This window comes from Enhydra lutris, unplaced genomic scaffold, assembly GCF_002288905.1.
Source record: "Enhydra lutris kenyoni isolate GAN:26980312 unplaced genomic scaffold, ASM228890v2 scaffoldscaffold2, whole genome shotgun sequence".
In the NCBI taxonomy this organism is placed as follows: Eukaryota; Metazoa; Chordata; class Mammalia; order Carnivora; family Mustelidae; genus Enhydra; species Enhydra lutris.
In genome coordinates, this window is record NW_019154086.1 from 96,447,880 (window position 1) to 96,460,594 (window position 12,715).

The 12,715-nt window shown below is 43.0% G+C and overlaps 1 pseudogene; it reads right to left on the minus strand.

Moving 5' to 3' along the window:
- Positions 1–336: 336 nt before the first annotated feature.
- On the minus strand, positions 337–10,741 carry LOC111146889 (annotated as a pseudogene).
- Positions 10,742–12,715: the final 1,974 nt, after the last annotated feature.

A 12,715-nucleotide genomic window follows, 5' to 3' on the forward strand; every position in this document is an offset into this window, starting at 1 on the left:
ATGCATATACCCTTTGACTCAGCAATTCCACATTTAGAAATCTACCCAAAAGGCATACTGGCATGGTTGTCAGTTTTATGTGTCAACTTAGCTAGACTGTAGTCCCCATTTATTCACTCAAACACAAATCTAGGTGTTGCTATGAAAGTATTTTATAGATGGGATTAGAGTTGATAATCCACTTTTTTTTAAAGGAGAGAATTAATATTTTATTGTCACTTATATCAGATGGCAGGTGGGTCTACAGTCTTCATACTTGATCTTTCTTTTTGTAAATGAAAAAAAAATTACAAGTTTTAAACAGTCAATGTCTGGTTATGTTATCAGAAAACATAATTAGATTAACTCATTCATGGTGGCTTCAAGTTTTTCCTTATTTGCTCCAGAAAACTCATCTACTTTTTTCTCCTTTAAAAAAAAAAAAACAAAAAAAACTGTAAGGTTGCCATGAATTTGACTTCACACTCTGTAGCAACACCCTGACTGTCATCCATGTGGACCTCAAGGAATACCACGTTAGAATACTTCTCAGAGAAGCAATGAAAGAAAAGATCATTTTGCAAGGCCCACACCACATGGCTGAGAAGTAAACTACTCCAAGTTTATCTTCTGTACTCTTCAACTGTTCAACCTTCTAAAATGCATACTTGTTCTCCAACTGTTTTTGCCATTTTGGCAGCTGGGGTCTGCCAAGCGTCCCATGAATGTGGCTTCAAAAGATGGGATGGTGATGGAAGAGCTCACAGCAAACTTCCCTTTATAGCAACTGGGTGGTGGGGTAGGCAGGCATCGCAGGCATGCATTTTGGGGCACCCCGGCCAGACCCTGCCTCCTGGACCATAATCAGTTTAAGTTAAGTAAGGAAGTTTATCCTAGATAATTTGAGTGTGTCCAATTCATCCAGCTGGAAGCCCTTGGGGCAGAGACTTCTTTAAAGAATAAGAAATTCCACTCATGGAATTGCCTGTATCTAATATTTTTAGTCTGTCCATCCTGCCATCCTGCCCTGCAGATTTCAGTTACGTAGCAAGCCTCAACAATCCGTCAAGCCAATTTCTTGAAATAAATATCCTACTGATTCTGTTTCTCTGGTAGAATTCCGACTAGTAAAACTGGTGAATGTACCAAATGACATAACACAAGAGTATTCATTATACTACTATTTATAACCACAAAACATTGAAAACCACGCAAATGTCCATCTATATGGGGACTGCAAAGGAAGACTACTGCTATGGACTGAAAGCTTGTGTCTCTCCAAAATTCATGTTGAAACCGTAATCTCCAATGTGATAGTATTTGGAGATGGGGCTTTTAGGAGTTAAGTAGGTCATGAGGGTAGAACCCTTATGATAAAGTTAGAGCTCTTATAGGAAGAGACAGGAAAGAGCTTGCTTCCTCTCTCTGCCATGTGAGGACACCAGGAGAAGACGGTCATCAGATATTGAATCTGCCAACAACTTAGATCTTGAATTTCCAGCCTCCAGAACTATAGAGAAATTAATTTCTGTTATTTACTCACCCAGTCTATGGTATTTTGTTATAGAAACTTGAGCTTTTAATCTTTGTCCTTTGCATCTGTAATAAGGACAACCATGCATCTGTAATAAAGACTATATCTTCTTGTATGGTGTGATACCCAAAACATACTGTAAATTAAGAAAAACAAGATGAAGAAACGTGTAGACAGCACACTGACATTTGTCTAAGAAAAGGAAGATGAGATACATAGTCATGTAAATTCAAAAATTGAAGGATAAATTATAAAAAAAATTTTTAAGGAAAAGGAAGAAGGTAGTCTTTTTCAAAATACACCTCGTTTTAGAAATTTGAGTTTGAAACCATGCAAATGAGTTGTGAAAATAGATAAAATGAAAACAATTCAATCTAAAAAAGCAATACCTACAAATTGAAAGTAAATTAAACAAATTAACTTAATGGTGTATTAGGTTAGTAACAGAGAGAAATTATTTTGACTTAAGCGTTAGATTACAAGGGAGAGTTAGACTACTCATCTCCTGTGGGCTATATTCTTTGTGGGACAAAGAGAAGTGAAAAAAATTATAAAGTATGAAGCTGTTTTCGACACTAATAGTACCATCAATAATACTGGTTTTATACATTCTGGGGTGTGTTGTGGTGGGGGGGAATGTTAGGATAAAGCAAATGCAACAATGTTGATGCTGTTGGGAGCCAGGATATTTCACATGAGAAAGAAGAGATGCAGGTGTAACTCAAAGTTAAAGTAACACTATGTGTTACTTAATTACTTAATTCTACATTTGAATTAGAAATATTAGTGAGAGGCAAGAGTTCATGGTTAAGTGTTGCTTTGTCCAAGAATGGTCACCAGCAGGGGAAGGAGCTGACCTCTGCAAAGTTCTGTGACAAGTGGCTACCACCCAGCTTCTTAAGGTGACCGATACTGGCCAAGCATGAAGTTCAAACATCAGTATGAGGTTCCCCTGCACCTGTATGAGCTTCCCCTGTGGCTGTAACAAATTCCCACAAACTTAATGGCTTAAAACAGCATAGATTTATTACTTTACAGTTCTGGAAGTTGGAATTCTAAAATGGATCAGCAGAGCTGTGTTCCTTTTGGAGGCTCTAGTAGAAAACTGGTTTTCTAGCTTCTAGAAGCTGCTCATATTCTTTGGCTCATTCAAAGCCAACAATGGCCATTTGTGTCTTTCTCATACCGCATTACTCTGATACTAACTTTCCCACTTCCCCCTTCCACATGTATATGACACTTAGGATCACGTTGGGACCCCCTGAAGAATTCAGTATACTCTCTCTATTTTAAGGTCAGCTAATGAGCAAACTTAATTCCATCAACAACTTAAATGCTCACTCACCATGTAACATAACATATTCACGGGTCCCAGGGATTGGAGCAAGGACATTTTTGAGAGAGTCATTATTCTGCCTACCAAACCACTCAGAACATGCCAGGAAAGAGATTGATGCTTCCCCAACTAGGAAGGGAAAATTGGTGAATTTTGTCACTGCTTGTTGTATTACACAGCTTCATAAGGTTGGGACCCCAGCCCTGACCACATCAAAAGGGCAAATGCTTCCTTAATCATCAAGCTTAAAGCCTTCCCACCCAAGAATCAAGGTCAGCTCTCCCAGAAGCTAGTATCTCACCCCATCAGGTTTCTGTGACCTGCCTCAGAGTGAGGAATTTTCTCATCTGCTCCTGCCCTCGTCCACATGAATTTTCCCCAGTGAACACTAATCCAGCAGGTTTATTACCAGTAAACTCTTTGATCCATGGAAACCAACTACATCCTACTGCTTAAGGGACCAGTCGTGGTCAACCACAATGTTGGACCCAGTTCTGTTAGATAATTTTCATGAGAGCAAATGAAAGCACTTAACACTCAACAAATACAAACAAATTTTTATTATAGAAGACAGTAATGCTGCAATGAAGAAGAGAAGAACAAGGACAAAAAAACCCACAATACATCCAGAACTCATATTCACACAGCCTAGGGAGATGGGAGCAGTGAAACTGAATGGGCCACCAGCTGTGGCAAGAAGCGACACCTGCAGCTTCTCTCACCGGGATGAGACAAAAAATGATCTTACCCACAGGGTACTGGGCTTCCTATACCTCCAGAAACCTCATACTTAGTCATATAGGTACCTATTTCTAGAAGTAAATTTGCCTGTTGTGTAACAGATTTTTAAATTTTAGAATATGCAATATCACACAAATTAACTCAAAATGGATCATAGACCTAAATATAAAATGCAAAACTATAAAACTCCTAGAAAATACAAAGGGAAAAAACCTAGATGATAACAGGTATGGCAAATGACTTTATTTTTTTCTTAAGATTTTATTTATTTATTTGACAGAGAGAGAGAGAGAGAGAGAGATCACAAGTAGGCAGAGAGGCAGGCAGAGAGAGAGGGAGAAGCAGGCTCCTTGCCGAGCAGTGAGCCTGATGTGGGGCTCGATCCCAGGACCCTGAGATCATGACCTGAGCTGAAGGCAGAGGTTTACCTCACTGAGTCACCCAGGCACCCCAGCAAACGACTTTATATACAACACCAACGTCACAAAATCACTGATAACCTGAACTGCATTAAAATGAAAAACTTCTGGATTCAAAATATACAAAGAACTATTAAAAATCAACAATAAGAAAATAAACAACCTGATTTAAAAATGGGCCACAGACCTTAACAAACACCTCACCCTAAGAAGATATATAGATGACAAGTAAGCATATGAAAAGAAGCTTCACATCATATGTCATAAAGTAAAGGCAGATTAAAACAGCAATGCCATACCACTACACACCCATTAGAATGGCCAAAGTCCAAAATACTGACAACACCAAATGCTGGTGAGGATGTGTAGCAATGCATGCTCTCACTCATTGCTGGTGGAAATGCAAAATGGCACAAGCACTTTGGAAGACAGTTTGGCAGTTTTTTACAAAACTAAACATACTCTTACCATACAATCCTGAAATCATGCTCCTTGATATTGACCCAAAGGAGCTGAAAATTTATGTCCACACAAAAACCTGCACACAGATGTTCATAGCAGCTTTAGTCTCAGAAATGCCAAAAACTTGGAAGCAACCAAGATTTCCTTCAGTAGGCAAATGGATAAACTGTAGTACATCCAGATATGATTCCCCACTTGGGCTACCGAGCCATTAAAAGACACTGAGGAATCTGGACAAAGCCCATATAAAAAGGCTGTGCTTCCAACTCTATGACGATTACATGGAAAAGCCAAAACTACGGGGACAACACAAAGATCCGTGGTTGTCAGGAGTTGCAGTGGTGAGGCAGGAGGCAGAGATAAATAGGTAGAACACGGAGGAGTTTAAGGGCAATAAAAATTCTCTGAATGATACTATAATAGCAGATACACATCATTATACATTTGTCCACCCAAGAGTGACCGCTAAGGTGAACTCTAAGTTTCGGATGACCAAGATGTATCAATGTAAGCGTATCAATTGTAACAAATGCACCACTCTCGTGGGGAATGTTGATAATGGAGGAGGCCTTGTATGCGTAGAGACAAGGAGTATATATGAAATCTCTGTACCTTCCTCTCAATTTTGCTATGACCCTAAATCTGCTCTTAAAAAAAAAAAAAAAAAGAAGAAGTCCTAAAACAAAAAGAAAAAAAAAAAAAGAATATGCAACTTGTCTGGATTCTCTTGTTCATCCTCAGACACCTTCTCAGTAGGTGCACAGTTCCAGGATACTTAACTCCCTGAAAAATATTAGTGTTTGCACACTGTTTATTCCTCCCAAGAGTCCAAAGTTGTTTAGATTAGTAATCTATACACACCTTTTCTCCATATGGTATTAGATCTTCTGTTTTCTACAAATTGACCCAGTGTGGGTAGAACTTCTCGAATTCTTTTATATCATTTCTCAGCGAGGGTAATTTGTGAATGCTACTCCCTTTCATCCACTTTTTCCCATTTCCTAAGGCCAGCACTGAAGTTCTTATTAAATTATACTCAATTCTTCTTAAAACAGGCATGGAGGGGCGCCTGAGTGGCACAGTAGGTTAAATGTCTGACTTTTGGTTTCGACTCAGGTCTTGATCTCAGGATTGTCAGATCAGGCTCCACACTCATCATGGAGTCTGATCGAGATTCTCTCTCCCTCAGACCCTCCCTCAACGCACTCTTTCTAAAATAAATAAATATTAAAAAAAAAAAAAAGGCAGGAACAGAGATGCCGAAGAGTATACAAAAGAGCCACTGCGAATATTTAAATAATATTTGACATATAATTATAACGTTAGAAATAAATCTCTGTAAAGAGACAACTGGGATTATTTTATTTATATAAAAATACAAAAGACGGGTGCCTGGGTGGCTCAGCTGGTTAAGCGTCTGCCTTTGGCAAAGGTCGTGATTCCGTGGTCCTGGGATGGAGATGGGAGCCTGCTTCTCCCTCTGCCTCTGCCTCTCTCTCTCTCTCTTTCTCAATATGTGTCTCATGAATAAATAAATAAAATCTTTTAAAAAATACAAAGAGAAAACCCAATATATTATCAAAGTCAAGGAGTGCTATGGACTAGACTGCATACCCCCCAAATTCATATGTTGAAGCCCTAACTGGCCGCCAATGTGATTCTATTTGGAGATGAGGTTTTTAGGAGGCAATTAAAGTTAAATAAGGTCAGAAGAGTGGAATCCTAATTCAATAAGATTAGAGACCTTGTAAGAAAAGAAAGAGAGATCTCTTCATATGCATGCTCTCAGAAAAGGATATGTGAGCGCATGATAAGAAGATGGCCAGCTGTAAACCAGGAAGAGAGACCTCACCGGGAATTACACTGGCTGACACCTTGATCTGCACTTCCAAGCTTCCAGAACTGTGAGCAGTAAAAGTCTGTCGTGAAGCCGTCCACTCTCTGGTATTTTGTTAGAGCAGCTAGAGCTGACTAAAGCAGGGAACAACATCAGGGTAGTACTGAGTTTACAGCTGGTTCCAGGTGCCTGTTTATGCAGGATCTTCCAGAAGAAACAGAACACAAGAACAGAGAGTGCTGGCACTTGAAGAAGTCTCCCTGGACATTTCAGAGAGGGGCAGGGGGGTGGGGGCGGATAAAGGCAGTGGAGAGTGATTTACGAAGAGTGACTCATCAATTCACCAACCAGGGAGCCAGGCCAGGCAGATAAGAACGAGGCTGAGGCTGAGCGATGGGGGTGGGCAGGGGAATTTTCTCTGTATGTGATGCTGGTGGACAGGGAAGCAGAACGGTCCCTGCCGACATTGTTCATGAACCAAAATATTCTCAGAATCCTATTTCAGTCCTGAGACCCTAACTCTTCCCCCGTCACATAAAATATTTCCAACAGACTATGACAACCTGGCTTCCCCAGAGCAGAAGAAGACATGAGCCTAGAGCAAAAGATCGTTACTCTAAAAAAGTTTAAACTTGAAGATTATGGAAGAAGTTATGTACAGAAGGCAGCATATATGCAAACAAAGGACGCTCATGAGACAATTGGTGCATACCAATGATTAAACAATTAGGGCACAGCTAATCAGAGCCTGAAACTCCTTGCAATAAACACTACTGTCCTATTCAGAGATTTGACTTAACCTCCCTGTGCTTTGGGAGGGGGTGAATGGGAAAGATGAAGTTGAAAGGTTAATTCTCTGTAATTTGTAAACTCCACCTCTTGGACAGAAAAAAAAAAATATATTTTAAAAAATTAAGGCCACTCCTTTATCCTCTGAAGGGAAAGGCACCACAGCATTTGAGAGTGTCCCATAACACTCTCAACCAGTAACCCATTTACAGAGGAAATGTGGCTGAGAAAAACAGAAGAGTTCATTCAGATTTGTGCTTCCAAGATGTTATAAACAGTGACAGGAATAAAAATTAAATTATAATAGAAAAAAAATACTTCTGAGGCTTTGTGTCTGAAAAATAAAAACAAACACTATTTATTAAGTCTGAACATCTTCTGGAGGCAACATTTTTAGCCTCGGGCATTAATTACGGTTGCGCCACTAGTGGGGTCTAGAGGAAGACAATTCAACCCCACTCATCCCTGGGGAGAGAGCATCCACAAGTTCACAGAGTCATGCATTATCTCCATTTCATTGTCCAAAAGAGTAAAGAATGAACTGAAACCCTGTGCTGCATTAAATAACCTGGCCAAGCCTGAAATGTCCATTTCTTCGCCCACCCTTTAAAAAGTATTATCTACTTTGAGAAATGTCTCTCTTATACTCTTCAAGTTAAGTTTAGTATTCAGCCCCTAAGGAAATACTTTTTTCTCCGTGATTAATTTTTAAGGCGAGAGACAGTAGGCTGGTTCCTAACCATTCCCTGTGATTAGTGAGTTTTCTGCAGAATTCTGAGGACTTATGGTGCTTTTAGCAACACTTCTTCATTAGCATGTAATTAAGCCAGCTGCCGCAATCTATTCATTGTTATCTACAGTGTTATATCAACAAGTGCAGCTCTTATCTGGGAGGTCACTGGGTTGACTTGTTCAGTCCCTCGTGGACCTGAGGAGTCCTGAGGAGGGCTAAGGACACCAACCAAACCAGCAAAAACATCCGGATCCATTTGCTAGGGCTGCAAATGTGTTAACAAAGTAACACAAACTGGATGTCTTGAACAACAGATGCTTATTGCAAAGAAATGTATCTTTTCATGGGGAAGGTGGAGATCTAGGTGTTGGCAGGATGGGCTCCTTCTGAGTCTTCTGAGGGAAGGTTCTGGTCCAGTCCTCTGCCCTCGGCTTGTAGATTGCCATCTTCTCTCTGTGTCTCTTCATATCCTCTTCCCTCTACGTGTGTCTCTTTCTCTACACACAGCACTTTTTTTTTTTTTTTTTTTTTTTGGTATAAGGACACTAGTCCTATTGGATTAGGAACCCACCTTCACACTGCCTCTTAATTCATTGTATCTGCAACGACCCTATTCCCAGATAAGGTCACAATCTAAGGTACTGGAGGTTAGATCTTTAATATTTAATTCTGGGGGGACACAATTCAACCCACAACAACATCCATGGAACAACAATCGTGCCAGCAAATGACCTTTACTTAGGCTTTTATTTGGAGCAAGCACTTCGCATCCATCCTTTTTATTAGCTGCCATAACAAAACACCATAGATGGGTGACTTAAACAATGAACACTGATTTTCTCACAGTTCTGGAGGCTGGAAAGGCCAAGATCCAGGTCAAGCAGGATTCTGGTGAGAACTCTCTCCCTGGCTTGTAGGCAGCATGCCTCCCACTGTGTACTCACATGACCTCTTTGTGCAAATGTGGAGACGGCTCTGGGTCTCTTCCTCTTCTTATAAGGATAAGAACCTCACTCTTCTGACCTCATTGAACCCTGGTCACCTCTTTATAGGCCCTATTTCCTAATATAGTCACATTATAGGTTAGAGTTACAACATAATAATGAATGGCTGGGGGTGGGGGCCAAGACACACAAGTCACTCCACAGCAATCCCCAATAGAAAATACTATTCTCCTCATTTTAGAAAAGAGAGAGAAATGAAGAAGAAGAAAAAAGAAAGAAAAGAGAGAGAAATGAGAAAACTGACACATAGGAAACTTAACCTCAGGTCCCACAGCTAGAACTACATACAATGAGATGCAGGTTGGTTTACTCCCCAAAACCATCCAACCACAATTATTGGGTGTCCCAAACTAGGACCTAACATGAGAAAAGGGAAATCTGGATAGGCTTTGCAGCTGTCTATAACCAGCAGAGGGGTATGACACGCCCTGGTAAGGACCATGGTTCCTTTCCCCACTGGCAACTGCACTACTCTGCTCCAGATCCTGAATGATCTAGAAGGCAGGGAGGCTGAACAATGGGAGCCATACACACAGGGCCGGGCTGGGTCTGAATCTCATCTCCGCTACCTGCTAAGACCGAAAGCAAAGTGTTAGATCGCTCTGTGCCTCAGGGTTCTGCATGGAAAGAGTTTCAGGCCATGGCCTGGCACATAGAAAATTTACACCTGCTTTAGAAATGTTACCCATTATCATTATGGCCATATAAGTCTTAAGAATGGAGAATTTTTTTTAAGATTTTATTTATTCAAGAGAGAGGGAGAGCACGAGAAAGAGAGAGAGCATGAGGGCAGAGGCAGAGGGAGAAGCAGGAACAGACTCTGCACAGAGCTAGGAGCCTGATGCCAGGCTTGATCCCAGGACCCTGGGTCCATGACCTGAGCCCAAGGCAGATTCTTAACAGATTGAACCACCCAGGTGCCCCAAGAATAGAGAATTTTTAAATGCTTCCAAGTTCCTTAACCAACCCCCGCCATCTTTAAGGACTATGTGCTCTAACATGCTTCCGAGGTTCCAGAAATGAATTTTCTGTCATCAGCTTAATACAAAGTCTTCTAAGCTGCCATCTGCCCTGGGGATGGAGACCCAACTATGAAAGAGTTGCTCTGGGATCTAGCAGTGATTCTGCCTTATCTAGGAAAAGGCGCCAATCACAGGGCGATGAGGCTAAATCCACATCAGACCACCTTCTCTCTCTCCACATTTCTTTCTTCTTCCTCAAGGCCTGAAAGTTGATTATACTAACGCACAAGAATGAGTTACTCCACGAGTCTTTCAGTAGATATGTCCCATGTGTTAGATCCGTTTTATCCCTTTCAGTCCACTGTGTCAAATGACCTGCTCCCAGAAAATGTCCCCCTTTTGGTAGGATGGGAGAGGTCAAGATGAAGACGACGAGGTCAACACTTTAAAACACTGGAGTCATATGTTCCAGGAAAATGTCCTGAAGGTGGTAAGGGGGCAAGGAAAGAATGCTGCAGAGGTCGACATGAAAGAAGTTTCGAGCCCTGTATCCCAGCATCCCCAAAGACAAATGTGGGCAACAGGCCTGTACTCAAACCCCGCCTATACCTCTCAAACCAAACTCCTGACTCTTGAAGGGTAAAGAGGGGAGACGGCGCATGGAGGAGATGGAGGAGTCACTTGGCCACTTCTTCCTCTGTTAGGGACCCTCTTGCCTCCGCTGGGATTTCGTGGGGGAGAAAAAAGTCTCCCGTTTACTTCTGTGCGGCTCCCTCTTCTTTCTCCTGTGGAAGGGTTTTGTCAAGACACCCCTGCCACCCCGTTGCAAAGAGTAGCAACTTCCCCTCAGCCGACCGAGCGCTCATTTGAATGCGTTTCCTCTTCATTAAGAACAAAGGTTGGAGTCCGAGCCTGGCAGCGCGGGGGCAGGAAAGTACGCGGCATGTGTCGAGAGAAAAAACACAGAGAGAATGACCCACGAGAAAGGGAAAGGGGAAAACACCAATCCTCGGGGCGCTGGGCTTTTTCGACTTTTCCTTTAAAAAGAAAAAAAGTTTTTCAAGCTGTAGGTTCCAAGAACAGGCAGGAGGGGGCCGAGGCGGGGGGTTTTACAGCACAGGCGGCCGGTCGGTTATGAGTCACAAGTGGGTTATAAAAGGGTCGCACGTTCGCTGGCGCGGGCTTCCTGTGCGCGGCCGGCCCCGTCGGGCCGCCTGCAGCCTCGGGACCGGAGCAGACGCGAGCGCGGGGACAGCGGAGGCCGCCGGGCCGCCAGGTACGCCGACCCTGCCCCCGCCCTTCCGCACCGAGCCGGGCCGCGGCGGCCCGCGGGTCCCACGGCCCCCACGGCCCCCACGGCCCCCACGGCCCCCACGGCCCCCGCCCGGCCCCAGGGGCGGGGGCGGCGCGCACGTGGCCGCCGGGCGCCCGTCGGAGGGGCGCTGTCCGCGGGCCCGGGCCGGGGAGGAGAGGCCGCTCGGGGTGAGGGCCGGAGGGCAGGGGCGCGCGGAAGGGAGGCTGGGAGACCCGGCTCTGGACGAGCTCAGCGCGTGGGGTGGCCGAGTGTGTGCGAAACGCACTTGAGGGACGAGGGTAGAGCCAAAGGGACTGCGTTCAAAACGAGTCCTCTTTCTTTTCTTTTGAAAAGCAGCTAATAATATACCTTAGTTTTCTAAGGGTTAGAATCCTAACTTACCGGATACCAGTGCCTGTTTAAGGAACCTGAGGCCAGAGCAGAACCTTCAATGAACTTTGGGATTTATTCGCTCCCGTGGTGCCAGGGGTGCAGTGTTTTTGGCAGAGCACACTGGCTATCTTTTTTTATCCCTAAAACCCCTGTCGGTGTCTATCCTCCACATTTTACAGTTCCCGAGGATGGGTCAGGTCTTTTGATTTTTATATCATCCTAAGCAGGCTTATTAGGATGATTATGAATCAAACTGAAGCTAGAATTACTGAAGCTGACGGCTGACAAAGATCTAAATGAGAATCCAGCCCTTAAAAATGAGGGACCTTGAGGCCCAGAGAGGTGAAGTTACTGCTCCAATACCACACAGCAAGTCTAGGATTCCTCTATGATTTGAAGAGGCCAACAGTATCTAATGATGGTCATAATTTAACTTATAATTTGTGTCAAATAGATGAGGTTAAGTGGAGATAGACTTTTCACATGTTATGTAGATATTTCAAAGCCCAAGTCACTGATTTTGTCCATTTATCCCCCTGAAGAAGTAGTGCCTCTTTTATATGGCTTTAACATAATATATAATCCAAATGAGCTAAGGCAGCCTCACTTTTAATAATCCTAGGACTGATCTTTTCAAATGGGTATGTATATTTATCTGTGTGAACAGGAGTACAAGCTAAAAAGTTGAGGAGACAATTTGCTGCGCACTGTCTTTTTTGATAGTCATAATGATAGGAAATTGGCAGAGTAGGTGGTGGTCTGCTCATTTTGCCCACAAGGACTTGTGGCTCACAGAATTTGTGTTTTCTCTGATAAGGTCATTAGGTTCTTAGTGTAAAGCCTGCCTTTAGGCGCAGATGTGAGATGTGGGATGTGGGATGCTGGGGGTGGGGGAGGACTCGGGACATTAAGCCCTGTCAGTTCAGGCTCATTTCCATCAGACTTTGTTGCCTCCATGATTTCGTCAGAGGACCCAAGCGCATTCAGTAATTACTTCTGCTGCACGGGATACTCCTTAACGGTCTGTAATAACTGGGTTTCCCCACACGGCCAGTCGCTCACCTTGACCACAGAACAGAGCTTCCTAACCACACATATCAAGAAAGAGAAACATGAGCGCTGGCCGAGACCCGTTTCAAGGCAGCACAGTGGCATTTGCACAGACTTCTACTCTGTTTTTTACCTGACTAATCATATGTAAAAAGTATAACTTAGTGGCCTTTAAAAAAAAA